Source organism: Protopterus annectens, chromosome 1.part1 (assembly GCF_019279795.1).
Source record: "Protopterus annectens isolate FY-2018-M chromosome 1.part1, PAN1.0, whole genome shotgun sequence".
Taxonomy (NCBI): Eukaryota; Metazoa; Chordata; order Ceratodontiformes; family Protopteridae; genus Protopterus; species Protopterus annectens.
The window spans coordinates 1,698,513,796-1,698,522,146 of NC_056726.1; positions in this window are offsets into that span (position 1 = coordinate 1,698,513,796).

Here is an 8,351-nt window from a genome sequence, read left to right on the forward strand (position 1 = left end):
CATAGCCATACAGCCTTGAGCTGCCCAAACATCCTTGCCAGACTGAAACATCTGCAGAAGTATCAGGTACAAACAAACCCTGCATAAGTAGCAATGTTCTGAAATATAACAGCTGTACTCACATGTAGAACAACATCTTCTAGCTATTACACACAATCCATGGGAGTCATGAAACTAATATATCTCTGTCTGTCTCCATATAGCTGTTGAAATAAATCACAAACAACACATCCAGGCCGTCTTCCTCGAAAATAAGGCAAACGGACAATGCCCAAGTGGAGTACTCAATTATACACCACTGTTGCCATGGTATTGGCTAATGAAGTAGCTGCACAGCTGATTTGCATCTAATTAACTACTTTGGAACACCAATTGGTGGTCAGGATAGCACATGTTATCGATATTTAACTATAAAAGGATGGCTTATCAAACATTCAAACCATCTGTATATACCAGCAGAACGTTACAAAGAAGATTGGAACACAAACTGAAAAGGATTGAATTAACAGTCAACAACACCTCGGGTTACTAATAAGGTATGTAGAGCACTCAGTATGTCTGTGTATGTAATACCTGTTCCGTAATATTTAAAGTGCACGCAATACATATAGTGGAAACAGTTATCTTGTAGTGATGTATTGTTGAGCATAGTAACGCTTGTAGTATTTATGTGTGTACTGCTGTAGGTCACAAGGCAAACACCGCATACACCACAAGGGATGCTATATAAGGGGTTTGAACCTGAATATTCCTCACCTGGTCCAACAAGTATGTGCTATAACAGGGGATAGTATATGCTGATATAGTGTAACAGTAGGCATATGTATGGATGTATTACTGAGAATGACATGTCAAAGGTTGGCCCACTGTGCAATTATGATTTGCATTGTGGGATATTGTGCCAATAACTGTGTAATGTACAGTATTGTAGGCAGATATGTATTACAAGTTACATAGCATTACTGTTATGTTAGGCAAACATTAGTTATGTCTATTGGCATTTACAATACACAATAACAGGATACATATGACTTGTAGTCACTCGGCAGTTTATCAGCATGATAGCAAAGTAAAATGGAAGAGCTAGTTAACTATCCATGCGCATAAGACATGTAATAAGTGCAAAGGTAGGTACTAGGCTGTCTGCCCAAAGGTATTTATAAGCCTAGCTAGAATGTGTTGGCTTTTGCCACCCCCTTAGGTTAGTTCCCTGTGCCTCTGAAAGGCAGAGCCATTAGTTCCCTGTGCTTCTATCCAGCAGAGCCACTGCAGTGATCCCTGGGGTGCATGTCTGTCTCCCATCCACCCGTCAAGGATTCCCTTGAAGAGTGCTAGTGAGGGGTCCTGCCTGATGTACATTGGAATCATGTTTCAAAGCATGGGGAGTCTCCGGGTCAGGAATCTATCCGTCCAGCATGTCCTAGTCATTATTGTGGTTAAGTGTATATGCCTAAAGCATGTGGCTCTCAGGGGCTTCTGTTTAGGTGGAACATATCCAGCAATACTGGGTTGGACATGGGCCTTGTATGTCAAGCAGAGATCACCTGTGAGTATGCGGTATGCAACCTATTAGAGCTGGAGATTCTTAGGTTGGGCTACATAGGTCATCTGTTTGAGGTCAGTAATCCTCTTGGTATGGTACTGTTGTGGTCTTCCAAGCTGTTGCAGTTGTCTTGTAAGGTACATCCCAAATGGGGTGTTGTATCCTTTAATGGGTCTAATAAGTCATGAGTAGAGAGGCACAATTGCCTCCTTTGTTCTGGATGTGAACCCATTAGAGATTAGGGGGGCCACGTAGAAGGATATTCTAACCACCTTGTCATTATGGGTATCGAAGGAGAGATTGCTATCTACTGGGTTTCCCAGATCCCTTATTACCTTTTCTGTATGTAGGGGACTAGCACCTATGTGGTAGTCCACGGGTAATTAGTTATATCCAAAGGGGATGACTATGCACTTTTTGGCATTCAGCTTGAGGCTATGATATTGACACCAGGTATCTGTCACAGTGTGACCCTTCCAGAGGGTGTCTGTATCAGCTGGGGAAACAATTATGGCCCCTAGTTTGCAGTCGTCTGCATACCTTTTCAGCCAAAGCCCTCCTGTGCTTACCTGTACATCAGAAAAGTATATACCGAACATGAGGAGTCCTAGGACTGAGCCCTGGGGGATGCCACTTGCAACTGGTATACAGTCGGACCTAGGGTATGCAACTCCCACTGTGTGGGTTCTGTCCATGATGATGTGCTCCATAGCCTTGCAGACCAGGCTAGTCAGGCCTATATGGCAATAGGTCCTGTGGTCCGTTGTGGCTCTACCTTTGTGGAGTGGGATAACTGTTGCTGTGCACTATTCAGGGAGCACAAAGCCCAATGTGAGGTTATTATTGAACATGGTGCATGGGTGGGGAGCCAGTACGTTCTGAAATTCATGTAAAACGCAGCCTGGGATGTTGTCCGGTCCCATGGATACTGTAATATTGGCTTTAGAGTGTGCAGCTTTTACCTGCGTAGTTGTGATTACAGGGACTCTGCACTATTCCTGTATAGATATGGGCCCTTTGGGGGGGGGGTAAAGTTAGCACTGAACCTATCTGCCAGGATGTTGGCAATATCAGTTGGTTATGTAATGTTCGTGCCTTTGTGCTGTAACTCAGAGCAGATCTGGGTGTTGAAATCGAGATATTTGACATAGCTATAGAATGCTTTGTGGTTGTTGGAATTAGTGGTGGTTTTGTTTCCGTAGCTATCTTTGGAGGATCTTATAAGGGATCTCACCTTCTTACTGAGGCTGACCAGGGAGCTCCTCCACGCATAGGATTGTACTCTCTTTTGCAACAGTGTCTCCCTTCTGTTGTACAGTTTGTTTATGGCAGGGGACCACCAGATTGGCTTCCTTAATTAGGATTATAGCGTCTTGGTTCTGTTTGGGATAGCACGATCCATGCACTCATGTAAGTGCTTATAGAGTGCATTTGTGTAGGATTCAGCAGTTGTATCAGTATTGTCCATCTACATAAGTGTCATGAAGTTCACCACGTCTGTCTTAAGAAGCAAGAAGTTGGCTTTGTAGACATATTATACTGTGGTTCCCTTAATGGGGGGGGGGATGTGGATATCAAGGGTGTTCAGCTTATGGTCAGATCGGACCAATGAGGAGTTGACTTCAGGTGTGGAACACCGATCACTCATGTTGTTAATGCCTAGGTCTAGGATATTGCTGCCCCTGGTGGATGTCTGGATAAGTTGATCCAGGGCATTGATGCTTATGAATTCCAGAAAGCGTTGAGCTAATGAGTTGGTACACTAGTAGTTTTCCCTGTTAATGGTGGGCTAGATTCAGTGAGACTATTTGATGAGTGTGGTGTGGTTCGAATGTTTACCTTCTCCACATGACTGTCAGGTCAGTCTTGGTTGGAGAGAGCTTTACCTCTAGTTTGGCTAGATAAGTGCATCTCTCACAGGTTGTAGTGTTGGGTGGTAGGCGGAGAGGGTTGTCTGTGCACATGAGACAATGTCTACATTGCCTCAAGATGTCCAGATTCATTAGATAGACAGGAGAGAACACTGGCAGCTGACCCTTGGACATGCCTGAATATAAAACTAATTTCCCCTAGATAAGTAAAGAAAGTGAGTACAAGAGCTATTTTACCCTAAGCAAGTGAGAAAAGTATGTACAAAACCTGTTTACCTCTAGGTAATGAGGAAGATTGAGTGCTATAGTAATTAGTAGCTTACATATTGCTTACAAGTTCTGAACAAGTGCTGAGCATGAATAAGCAATCTAGATAGAGTCTTGGATAACATAAACACACTGCCCCCCCAACAGGTACACAATCATATATCCATGTACACCACAGAGCCCCTGTACCCACAACTATGCAGGTACAAGCTGCACTCAGGCTGCATGCGACCTGTCCACATCCTAGGTTGTATCATACACATATGGCAAAACAAGCTGCTCTCCACATACACATCATGTAAAACATTGCTTCATGTCAGGCTGTGTACACACTGAATAGTGCACACCAACAGGTATCACAACCCACAAAGGGGGAGACACCACTGATAATGGGAAGTACTGCACTACTACCCTGCTGAGTCTGCTCTGAATAGCCATGAACCTTGATCAAATTATTTGATGTCAGCAGTACAGATGCAGATGACAGTAAGGGTGATTTCACACTGCATATCATAACCTTGCCAGGTCATAGGACATCATCACCCATACTGTGTTCCACCTACACTTGGTATACTAGATGTACATTCCTATGTTACAGCAGTGTTTTGCAACGGGACTGCTGGCAGAACCAACACTACATAAGGTGTCTGAATAATACATGCACATCACACCAGTACCAGCTACATTAAGACAGGGTTAATTAATTGTACTCCCCCTCATTGTAGTCCATACCACACAGACTAACAGAAGGGATCTGCCTATTGAAGTATGCAAATGACTATGACCTAGGAGCAATAGCTGACTCAGAGTGTTGTGGACAACATACAGAAGAGGCTTTATGGGTGAGGTGTGTGTGACATATGGCCACAATCTGACAGCTACATAGGTTCATAGGTTCATAGGTTCATACTAGGCTATCTGCCCAAGGGCATTTATAAGCCTAGCTCATAGTTATTTGGCTTTCGCCACCCCTTTAGTTTGAATAAAACTATGCCTATTATTTTGCTGTGCCTCTGTCAAGCAGTGACACTGAAGTAATCCCTGGGGTATATCTGCGATCCCCCATCCATTGGTCAAGATTCCTCTTGAACAAGGCCAGCGAGGTGCTCTGCCTCACATGTACCGGGATTTTGTTCCACAGCATAGGGAGTCTCTGGGTGATGAATCTGTCCCTCCAGCATGTTCTATTAATAACCGTGTCAAGGTTTAAGCCTCCCGCCCTTGTGGTTCTGAGGGATCTAGATTTTTTGAGGTGAAGCATATTCATCAAATCAGGGTTTGACATGGCCTTATATGTCAGGCACAGGTCACCTCTGAGCAAGTGGTATGAGACTGAATAGAGCTGGAGTTCTTTCAGTCGGGCAGCATAAGACATATTTTGAGACCCTTTATCCTTTTGGTGAGGAACTTTTGGGGCCTTTCCAGCTGCTGCAGGTGTCGGGTCAGATACATTCCGAATGGGGCATTGTACTCAATCATAGGTCTGATGAGTGATGAGTACAGGGGACGATGACCTCCCTTGATCTAGATGTGAATCCCTTCATGATCAGGTGGACAATGTAGAAGGTTTTCCTAACTACTTTAGCAACATGAGTGTCAAGCGAAGGCTACTGTCAACCTGGGTCCCCAGATCCCTGATGACTTCTTCTGTGCTCAGTGGATTGCCACCTATATGGTAGCTAGGGGTAACCTTGTTTTTCCCGAAGGGTATGACTATGCATTTCTTGGCATTTAACTTTAGGCCATGGCTCTGGCACCAGTTATCCGTTTCTGTGAGACCCTTCTGAAGGATATCTGTGTCAGATGTGTTTTCGACTATGGCACCCAGTTTGCAGTCATCTGCAAACTTTGTCAGCCATAACCCTCCTGTGTTTGCTTGTACTTCAGAAAAGTAGATGCGAACAAGAGTGGACCCAGGACTGAGCCCTGTGGGACACCACTTGTGACAGGCTTTGAGTCTGACATGGCTCCAGCAACTCTGACCCTGTGGGTTCTGTCACTTAGCCAGTTTGCAACCCATCTTGTGATGTATGGGTTTACATTCAAGCTGATGAGTTTGTCGATGATACCTGAGTGGGGTATTGTGTCGAAGGCCTTTGCCAGGTCGAGGTAGGCTGTATGGACTGCCTTTCCTCATCAATGGCCTTGGTGACTGTCTCAAAAAAGTCAACCAAGTTTAAAAGGCATGATCTGCCTTTGACAAAGCCAAACTGGGTTGGATCCAAAGTCTGCAAGTTCCCTATGTCTTTATTTATGAGTTCCATTATGATCCTCTCCATGGCTTTGCAGATAAAGCTTGTCAAGCTAATGGGACGGTGATTTCCAGGGTTGGTGGAGGCACCGCCCTTGTGAAGTGGGACCACAGTCGCTGTGCGCCACTCCTTGGGTACGTATCCTGAGGTGAGGCTAAGATTAAACAGCTGTCCTAACTGCGGGTTTAATTCCTCATTGAGTTCGTGGAGCACACAGCCGGGGACACCATCCGGTCCCATGGATGCTGTGTTTTTGCTGGAGAGAGCAGTTCTCACCTGGGCGTTGGAGATGTTTGGGGCTACAATCCTCTGGTATAGATATCTCTCCTTTTGGGGGAGGGGGAGAAGTTTGCACTGAACCTGTCAGCCAGTATGTTGGCAATGTGTGTAGGTTCAGTAATCTTCACATCATTTTGAACTAATTCTAAGCATATCTGGGAGTTTCCTCCTAGGTTTCTAACATAGCTAAAGAAGGCCTTATGATTGTCTTTTGAGTCCTTGGCGATTTTTCTCTCAAAATTTGCCTTGGATGATTTCATGAGAGCTCTTAGTTTTTTACTTATAATGATCAAAGGTGTCTTACCTTTCAAGGATTTTGCTCTAACTTGTAGTAGCTTCCTCCTTTTGTTGTAGAGCTTGTTTATGGCTGGGGTCCACCAGACTGGATGCTTGCCTTTGGTACAAAGAGTCTTAGTTTTGTTTGGGATTGCCTGATCCATGCAGTCCTGTAGGTGCTGGTAGAAGGCATTTGTAAGTGATTCAGCGGTTTGAGTAATGTTTACCACTGGCTCAGGGGCCTTAAAGGAGACCACACTAGTTTTTAGAAGTGTGAAGTCGGCTTTTGAGAAGTTTTTCACTGTGGACTTTTTTATTTCAGGTGGAGGCGGGATGAGGACCTCCAGTGAGATTAGTTTATGATCTGATCTCACCAGTGAGGGGTATACTTCCGGTGTTGAACATTGTGATCCCATGTTCGTGATGATGAGATCAAGTATGTTTTCTCCTCTTGTGGGGATGGTGACTAGTTGTTCCATGGCATTTGAGTTTATGAACTCCAGGAACCTTTGGGCTAGAGTGTTTGGGCTTGAGTAGTGTTCCCAGTCTATATTAGGGTAGTTGAAGTCACCTAGTATGATGGTGTTTGGAGATACATTTATCCCCTCCATTGTTTTCAGGAAGGCCATGTGAGGTTCCTGAGTTTGAGAGGGTGGCCTGTAACATGCTACAAATTACAGAGCAGTCTTGCCTATGGTTAATTGTACCTGGATGGTCTCCAATGCATCGTGCATTGCCACCAACCTTGAGGTGTGGGTGTCCTTTATGAATATGGACACCCCCCCTCCTTTCTTGGTGTTGTCCGGATTTTGGGGCCAGAACGCATGATATGAGGTGAAACCTGATAGTGCTGGGGTGCTCTCAGGAGCCTTGAACCAGGTTTCTGTCACAGCACAGACATCGATGTTCTCCATACTGAGAAGGGCCTCGAAAGTGCATCTTGAGATTGAGACTTCTGGCATTGAGCAGCATTACCCTTAGTTTTTTTACTTTTTTGTGTTCTAGGGTGGTAGGTTTAGAATTTGAACCTTGCCTAAAAAAGGCACTATGGGGGTGGCAAGAGCCTTTGCCAATATCCGGAAGCCTAGGGGTGACAGATGCAAGCCGTTCCTTGTGAAGCAGCGTGGCTTGTCCAGCATGTCATCCCAGGCAGACAGACATTGGATCCCCTTTGAATGACACCAGAATTTAAGCCAATTATTAAAGCTGATCATCTTATCACTGTATTGTGGCATCATTCTAGGTGAAGGTAGGATACTGCTCAAGGTCAGGGTCATACCTGCCTGGGCTACATATTGCATTGTCACCACTATGTTAATAGCCCTGTACCCATGAACTACCACCTAGGCAGCGGTCAACATAATAGACACTGTGTGTAAGGGATGCAGCTGGGCAGTTGTCTTTCCTGTGATAGATACGTCATCACACCTGTCAGGTAGTCATATGTGCCAACCCTAATCATGATAAGGTGCCATCCATGAATATAGAGATCATTGTCCAGCAATACACAACACTCAAGTGACCCATATCAGATCACATATTTCCTTTAAGGGGTATTGGCCATGTTCAGATAGCCTACACCAGCCTTCCCATTCCCCATCTCCACTATGTAGCATGATGCATACCCTGAATAAATCCATGTCCAACCCAGTGATGTTGGACATGCTAAATGTACACATCCTGATCTCAAACACATACTTTATGGACATCCACCTTCCTAGTACTAGGATCACCACATGCTGGACAGATCCTTGTTCAATACACTTTACATAGCCCTGCCATACTATGCATTCCTGTCCAGCAAAGCTGCACATAGCCCCCCTCTCCAACATGGTGTGATGACCACATGGTAAATGTATCATT